Source organism: Octodon degus, unplaced genomic scaffold (genome assembly GCF_000260255.1).
Source record: "Octodon degus isolate 3935 unplaced genomic scaffold, OctDeg1.0 scaffold00020, whole genome shotgun sequence".
NCBI classification, from domain to species: domain Eukaryota; kingdom Metazoa; phylum Chordata; class Mammalia; order Rodentia; family Octodontidae; genus Octodon; species Octodon degus.
Window position 1 is genome coordinate 18602916 of NW_004524596.1, and position 8358 is coordinate 18611273.

An 8358-nucleotide genomic window follows, 5' to 3' on the forward strand; every position below is an offset into this window, starting at 1 on the left:
ACTATATTGGAATATTTTGATGAATTCAGGCACCTACAATATTTAAATGACAATGGAATACCCTTCTCTGACAAAACTAAACAAAACTGGGGGATAGAAAAAAGATAATATTTTCATTTATTGCAGCTCACCACTGTGCATCTATAATGTACTCTAGTCTCCTCCATAGTACACTATTTCCCTAAATTGGGCTTCTAAACTATAACATTTATCAACTAGTAGTAATCATCACTCAAATATTTGAATATTTGTAAGTCCACATGCTTCTACCTAACAACTTACCATTTTGATATCTACATCTTACCATAATACATCTTGCTAAGTCCAAAGTTGGGCAGTAAATATAACTCAAGAACGATCACACTGTCAGAAGGGCTATTTTTTCTCTTGAGGACCAGTGGAGAACCCCTGTCCATTTCTTTCCTGGCTTCCAGAGCTGCACTTCTTAAATTCTTTAGCTTGTGACCTCTTTTCTGTATCTTTAAAGTAAACCATGAAGGACTTTGCTTCACTCACTCATTGCTTACTTCTTTCAGAAATCTCCCTTATTCCTTCTTACAAACACATTTGTGGTTTTATTTAGTTTCAGCTTAATAATTTAAAATGATTGCTCCCTTTTAAGATTCTTAATTTAATCTATCCTCAAAATCCCTTTTGCAGAATGGCACCATTCCCAAAATCCAGACATTAGGATAGATGTCTCTGAAGGGGCAAAATACTCTGCTACCCACTGTCATAGAATGTGGCACTAATCTTAGTGCATTCAGAACCTGTTTTACAGAAAAGAGATTTTGAATGTATCTGTGAATTGAGGTCTACAGTGAATCTCAGGCCCTCCTACACATTCATTTTCTCCTTATTATAATGCCAATCTGGAACTAGGATAAACCTCAAGTGACACAAACCACCATCCACAAAAAATGAAACCATATCACATGAAAGGTCAATGATATCACTAAATTTACTCACAATGAGAAAATAAATTATGAAGAATAGAAGATCTTTATTTAATGAGTTCTCATCTTTTGCTGTATGTGTGCTTCAGTGAGCTTGTATAATTGCATATCTGTAGCTGTATATATCTTAAAAAGTATGCTTAATATGTATTTATCTATTGAAATATAAATATATATTCATGTATAAAGTATAACATTGATATATACAAATTATATATTTATTAAATTCCATTGACTTTTTAAAAAAAATGTATTTGGCACAGAGTCTTACTACACAGCTCAGACTCATAGTGAACCCCCTGTTTTCAGCTTCACCAGCTCTAGGATTATAGGCATGCACCACCACACCTGGTCTCTTGGCTGGTCCGCACACCTGGGGTGGGTCCAGCATGGCATGTGGTGCCAGGGACCGAATCTCAGTCCCTCTGCTGGCCTAAGTAGGCACTTAATCTACTGAGCTGTCTTACTGACCCTTCCATTGACATTGCTTTACTCATGAAAAGATTTTAATAAAGAAAATCTTTAACAAAATTTCAAGATTTTTATTATTTTCTGATGGGTGGAAGATATAAACATCCCAGAAAATTTCCTTTGAAACCATTGCCAGCAAAAGACCCCATACGAATATAATTTATGTGTTACTATGGCCCTTAGAGTTTTCCAATCCATAATGTAAGGAAAATATAAATCCTTTATATTTGAAATCTTGTGTTTTTATGGTAGGTACCAAAAAGGAAAAATCCTGTTCTTATAGATTAAAGTGATAGTTTTCTTAGAATTCATAAACTACATAGGTAAAAAGGTAAAGGAATCTACCTGAAGACATTCTGAATGTATAAATATGTAGTTCATTGTAATTATTTTCCAAAATTTTGGTCAAATACACATACAAGTGTCATTGTTTTCGGGACCTATAAAATAAATTACATATGATGCTACAAAACTAATTTATAAAATGTACCACACTGTTGTGCTGCTAAAGTCATTAAATAATATTGTAATTATGTGATCACTGTCCAGTGTATACTAACTGATCACAAAAATATAAAATAAAACTTGTCATTACTTTTTCTCCTAAAAATGATTATCACTCTTAACATTCAATGAAAGTGGCTATTGGGTAAGTCTTAATCCAAACTATTATTTATTAAATCCAGAATATAAGAAATTATATGGCATCTATTGCTATTTGACTTGAAAATAATGAGTGTACCTCCTCTATTTCCTAGAGCTTTCTGTGGATTTGAAAATTCTTCTTAGACAATTATTTGGATTCTAGAGATTTCTTTGGATAACAAAAGCCATGCTCTTATTATCCAGATGGAAAACAAAAGAATAGATTACTTCATAAGCACGTTCCTGTATTCATTTCTTGAAATTGTATTTATTGGAAAGGCAGAAACAATATAAGCATTACAAGTAAGAGATTAAAATAAGTAGATTGTAGATACTTGTCAGAGGAGATGAGCAGGCAGGTCCAAAAGGAAGAGAGCAGTGGAAGAAATCCCTTAGCAGGCTTCCTAATGCCCTGCCCACTCACAGAGCTCAGTCAGTGCAGAAATCTCATGGAGCTGTGAAGGGCAGCGGGAGGGAGCGGCTGCCTCAGGGCCTCCAGGAAGCCTGGTGTCACTGGGTCAGCAGAAGCGAGGGAAAAGCGAGGCAGCAAATCTGAGGAAGTCAGGAGAAGCTGCTCCACTTTTTCCCTCACCTAACAGAATTGTGAAACTCAGAAAGCAGTGGCTGGTGCTTTAATTCCGAGGTCAGAATATCACCAGCATCTCTTCAGCCAATGTTAATACAGAGCCAAAGAGAAAGGGACTGCAGGAAGCAGTTGCAGCTTACAGTGCAAACACACTGCATGAGCCATTATTTTATTTCCTTACAGAATCACAGAGGTATGTTTCAAAGCTTAAATACTTATTTCAATGGTGAAATTCTAGTTTTCCCTATATCTAATAAATATGCAATTTATGTCTATATATGAATGTCACATTTATATGTGAAAACATTCATATTTTATTTAAAGATATAATACATAATAAATATAGAAAGATATTTTATTAGACATAAACAGCTACATATATGGACAGCACACATGGACACATACAGCAAAAAATGAGAACTTAATACCTAAGGGTAATCAGGTCTGAGTCATTTTTTTTCTCACTGTGTTTAAATTTAATCAATAATACCATTGACCTCTCATGTGATATGGTTTTATCTTCTGATTTTTTACATTGAAGCCAGGTCCTAAAATAAAAAAATAAAACATAAGGTCTCAAGTACTTTTTAGAAGTACTTGTATGTGATAATTATTTTTTGATACATTACTGAGCACCCTCTTTTTACAATTTTCATGACACACTCTTAATTACTTAGGGATTCTAGGTAAAGGCATCTATAATTTTACTTGCATTGACCTTTCCAGAATCTTTAAAAAAATAGCTGAAAATAACCTATAACTACTGCTTATAGCATGTGAGGTTTATAGCATTTATGTTTCTGTTATTACACAAATCTAAATTAAATAAAAATACCGACTGTCAGTTAGGGTGAGACCCTCAAGAGAGTTAAGACAAAGATAAAAATACTTTATAACCACAGCTGGAGATCTGCTGGAGGCCAGGCCTTAAGGTAAACACAAAATAACCAAAGTTTCATACTTCCTCCAAAGGAAAACACCAAGCCTACTCAAGTCTAGATAGACATCAGTCACACCAGGCAACGACCAAGACCTCCAGCCCCATCATTTTCTACAAGAAGTCTTTGTTCTTTTCACACACACTTGCTAAGTGACTTGTCTCTCTACTGTATCACTACTACCAAAGTGACTACACTTGGAACTCGCTAGGTGGGCATGAGTTGGGAAAAAACTATGGTCAACCAATAAGACCACAAGCACAATTGCTGAAGTAAAATTGATTAAATCCAAGACCAAATGGGGAAGTGAATTACATAGCAAGTGGGCATAAATACAGTACAGAAGATTTTCCTGTAGCGGGTTGAGTTAATGACTCTTCCAGGTGTCTTCAAGGTAAGAGACTTATTTAGAATATTGAACCCTGATGTCTGTCCTTAGGAAGTTATTTGATCTTTTTTCTTTAGGTCTGGCCCACAGAAGCACTGCCTCTTTCTCCCAAAGTTGCAAAGTTATCTTGTCTTCCATACCGGCCCCATTTGAGGAACTGGTCCTGTCTGACTGCCTATGTTTCTAACTCAGCTGCCTGCAACAACAGTATCATACACCTTTAAAAAGGTTGGTGGTCTGGTCTTATGTATATTCTGATCTCCATCTAGATCTTCACTGATGTAGAATTAACTCAGGGGATGTCATGAGGTTACTATAATCAAATAGAAATTAAAGGGACTTTTTTTTTTTTTGCATTGTAGCATGAAGAGCTCAATGTCAGAATCTCTTTGTTCTTTAAAATACAAGAAAAAAGGGGCCAGCCAAATATCTCAGTAGATTAAAGACACTCCAAGCAGGCACAGGGGGTGCAGGTTTGAACCCCAGGCCTTCCATGCAGGCCCCACCCCAGGGGCATGCTGATATAGCAATTGAGACTGGATATAGCAGTGCACACCTGTAATCCCAGCTCTTGGAGGCTGTAAACAGGTGGATCACTATGAGTCTATCTAGTAATGAGACCCTGAACACCCTGTAGACCCTTTCATAGAACACAAAAATAAATAAATAAATAAATAAATAAATAAATAAAGTACAACAAAGTAAAACAAGCAAAAAAAAAAAAAAACTGCTTTGGGGTTTTCCCTTGTGTGTGGTGGGTTTCCCATAAATGTTCCTTTGCATTCTTTTAATGAGTAGAGTGATTTGTTCTAATGGTGTTTGTAAATAGGATCTCAAGTCCTCATCTTGTACAGCAATTAACCACTAAGAAGAATATATGCAGTGCTTTATTTGTTGAAACTGCACTTCCGATTTGATTTGAAACTGTCTCATTGCTGTTTATCAATAAAATTTTGAAAAAAATAAAGATGTTACAGCTTTAAAAAAAATAAAAAAATAAAATGATTATAGTATCAAAAAAAATGTTCCTAAATGTAGGTCTAAATATATGACAAAAGGTATAAAGGTGGAGGCTGATAAGAAAACAGGGCACAATGTGGCCAAAATTCTGAGGAGAAAATAAAATGGAGGGGGAAGTATTGATTATAAGTAAAAGAATTCTATTCCTTCTGATTTTTATTAAATGAGATCTCTGTTAATTGACCTATAAATAGTTCTGACTAGTCTTATTTGTAGTTACAAACTGAAAAACTCACAATAATTATTATAATTTAACATGGCCAGACACATCTGATTGCACTGTGATTTATAGAAAAATAACCTTGTGTATGTTTGTCTTTATGTCTCACCATTCTATAACTAGTTACACAGCTGTTTTGTTTGAGCACAACAAATTTTATTTTTGGCATTGTTAGATTTTTAAGATATTCGTCTATAACTTAAGTTGGCTTGTAGATAGTGTCATTAGTGTTAAAAACAAGCTCCCACCAAGATTTCCATATTTCCAAAGTGATTCAGAGATCATTTGTATTTTGCAAATATAATATATATTGTTATCTATGTACAATAACTTGGGAGTCTTTTATTGGTCAAAAATATGTTCATTTTTTTAAAAATTAAGTCAATTTTATTTTAAAGAAATTTCATGTTGATTTAATTAGGGCCATTTTAATGAGGCTGTCTTCAGAGTAGGCCTTTTCAAAAGAACTGAAGCTTACTTCAGCCATCCCATGTGCCCTGCCACAATTCTTCTATCTCCACTTGAATTATGGACAGTGACAACTGTGGTCTTATATCCAATTTCGTCCAGCAATACATCTTTAGAGCATTTATGGTAGATGGATCTGCCTTAGTCTGACACCCTAAATTAAGAAAAAAATAATCACTAGATAGAAGATTCTGTGTTAAAATGAACAAACGTAAAACAAAACAATGTATCAATAGAAATACCAGGTTTAACATGCACAAAGACATGAAAACCAAGGATGCCAGATACTGAATTTCTATGGCACTGTCTTTTGAACACACCAGCAGGAATAACTGTTGAGTGCAGATACCATACAGTGCAAATTATGTTCATTTTTATGGTCTAGTTCTCATAGGTCATCTAAAATTTGTTAAGCTAAAAAGAGGGTCCTTGTTCTTGAAAAGACTGCTGAACATAACTGTTCTTGATAAATAACAGAGGAGATGCCTAGAAAGTTCTTATTACAGCCTTTGTTCACTAATGGGACACCAACAGTTAGCATAGCCTATGAGAAACACACTATCATAAATGCTGTGAAACAAATTGTAATACCAAAAAGTTAAGTTTTCTGTGGGTAAAACAATAATGTATTCTTATTAAAAGATGTTTTTATAGAACTACTAAATTAAGAGACATGGTTTCCATATAACTATATCATTAATTAAGACAAATCTCATAGTACACTAAATGTATTTATCCCTCCAAGGCATATAGATCTTCTTAGACATGAAATTAGGATTGCTTGTGATGATAAACTTTTTCTTAAAAACAAATATTTTCCTTTCACGTTCCAACAACTTGTGATAAAAAAGTATATTCCAAACTGATATAGGGGAGTGAAACTCACAACCTGAAGGATACCTGGATGAGTTTATGTTTTTTACAATTGAAGAATAAATTTTAGGAGCTCAAGCACCATTGCTTAGGTAAACTTATTAAATTGGGGACCAAATGGGAAAATGCGTCACTTAGCAAACAGGCATGAATATAGAACAAGGAATTTTACTGTAGGGGGTTCAGGTAGTGACTCTTCCTGGCTTCCTCAAGGTGACTATCAGTACAAGATACTTATCTTTATGGAGGTATGCATGTGTTTGATCTTTTACCTTGAGATCTGGGCAATAGCAGGGAGTGTCTGTCTCTCTCACAGTTACAATGTACTCTGTCTTTCATACTAGCTCCTTCTGAGGGCCTCACTCTGTCTGACTGCATATAATATTTCTATCTAATTCAGTTGCCTACAACAAAACCAAAATGAGACCATCAGTCAAATAATAGCTTTAAAAAAGTTTAAGTATGATAAAGTATGATTATACATATATTTTTTTAAATATGACACTAAAACTTTCTCATAGACACTGATAAAGCCCTTTTAAGTAAAAGTCAGAATACTGTCATGAGAACCAATAATTATAGGCATAAAGATGGCTATTTTCAGATATGAGATGATTATGTGTGGTTAACTCCCTCTAAAGAACATCTTATTAGAAAGGCCCCTTTATGTTGGGAACAAAAGGTTACTCCTGTTCTCATTGGCTTAACTCTATTAGGATGAACATGATGTACACAATTTACAACTTTGCTGGTAAAAGACTGGTTTTCTTGTCCTAAAATTAAGTGGGAAGCACTCTATGTCACTCACTTGTTGTACTGAATAATTTATGGTCCTGGATATGCCCTAAATTGATAAGGAGATATACACTGAGATTTGTGGAGTTACAAGGAAGGAGAGTCAAAAACATTGACAAACCTGCAAACTTCCCCCATCTACAACATTAACAGTACTAAGATTAGAGGATGTCATACAATACATTGAGGCCTTGCCCAACTATATTCAATAGGCCTTAAATAACACCTTTATTAGTCTGTGTCTCCTAAATTAAAAAAGTAAAATTAATGAGACAAGACATCTTCAAAAATCAGATTGGTTTGGCTGCAGCAGAAAGGAATACTTGCACAATCAGAAAAACTACATGTTGTGCCTGTATTCCTAATACTTCTGCTAATAGCTCAAAGGCTGTTCAAGGTATTAGATTACAGGTTAAGACTATCTCAGGTTCTGAAATTCCCTGTACTTTTTCCTTATCCCCTTGTGGAAAGCTATTTCTGGTTCTTCCCAGCAGAAAAAAAAATGTTGCTTAATAGTCTTGTTCAGCTTATTGTTTGGCCAAGATATATTCTTTCTTTGGCCTTACTTCTTCTAGAATTAAAGCTATACACACAACCAAGACAAGAATGATGATGTCTACTGAGGATCTTAAGTTATATCCTTTCCATAGTATCACTGGTTGCCAGCCACAGTTATGATGTCCTTGAGCCTGAAGTAGCCAGAATAATCACCTTTTGCTCCCTCATACCAGTTTGGGATACATCTCAGAGGGGAGAATAGTATAGACAAATAAGTAAAATAAAAATTTTAAAGTCAATCAGATAGGGCTAGCTTAGGAACATCAAGATAGAGATGAAAGCACATCACAACCATGTTATAAAACACATCTTTTGGAGACCAGGCTTCAAGGTAAAGATAAAATAACCTACCTGACATATTTCCTCAAAAGACAAAAACTGAGCCAGTAAAGTCTAGATCAACACCAGTCACACCAGTTAGTGACCAAGACCTCTAGATC

General features: G+C 34.7%; 1 long non-coding RNA gene and 1 other non-coding gene across 2 annotated transcripts in view; one reads left to right on the top strand and one right to left on the bottom strand.

Annotated features, from left to right (window-relative positions):
- LOC111815700 overlaps positions 1-6052 on the top strand; it is a 19269-nt gene extending 13217 nt beyond the window's left edge. The window contains exon 3 of the long non-coding RNA XR_002820354.1: positions 5811-6052. This is a non-coding gene — a long non-coding RNA (uncharacterized LOC111815700). The remainder of the gene's footprint in view (positions 1-5810) is intronic.
- Positions 5915-6052, bottom strand: LOC111815754. Its single transcript, XR_002820397.1, has one exon. It is a non-coding gene; the product is annotated as a small nucleolar RNA SNORA8 (small nucleolar RNA).
- Positions 6053-8358: the final 2306 nt, after the last annotated feature.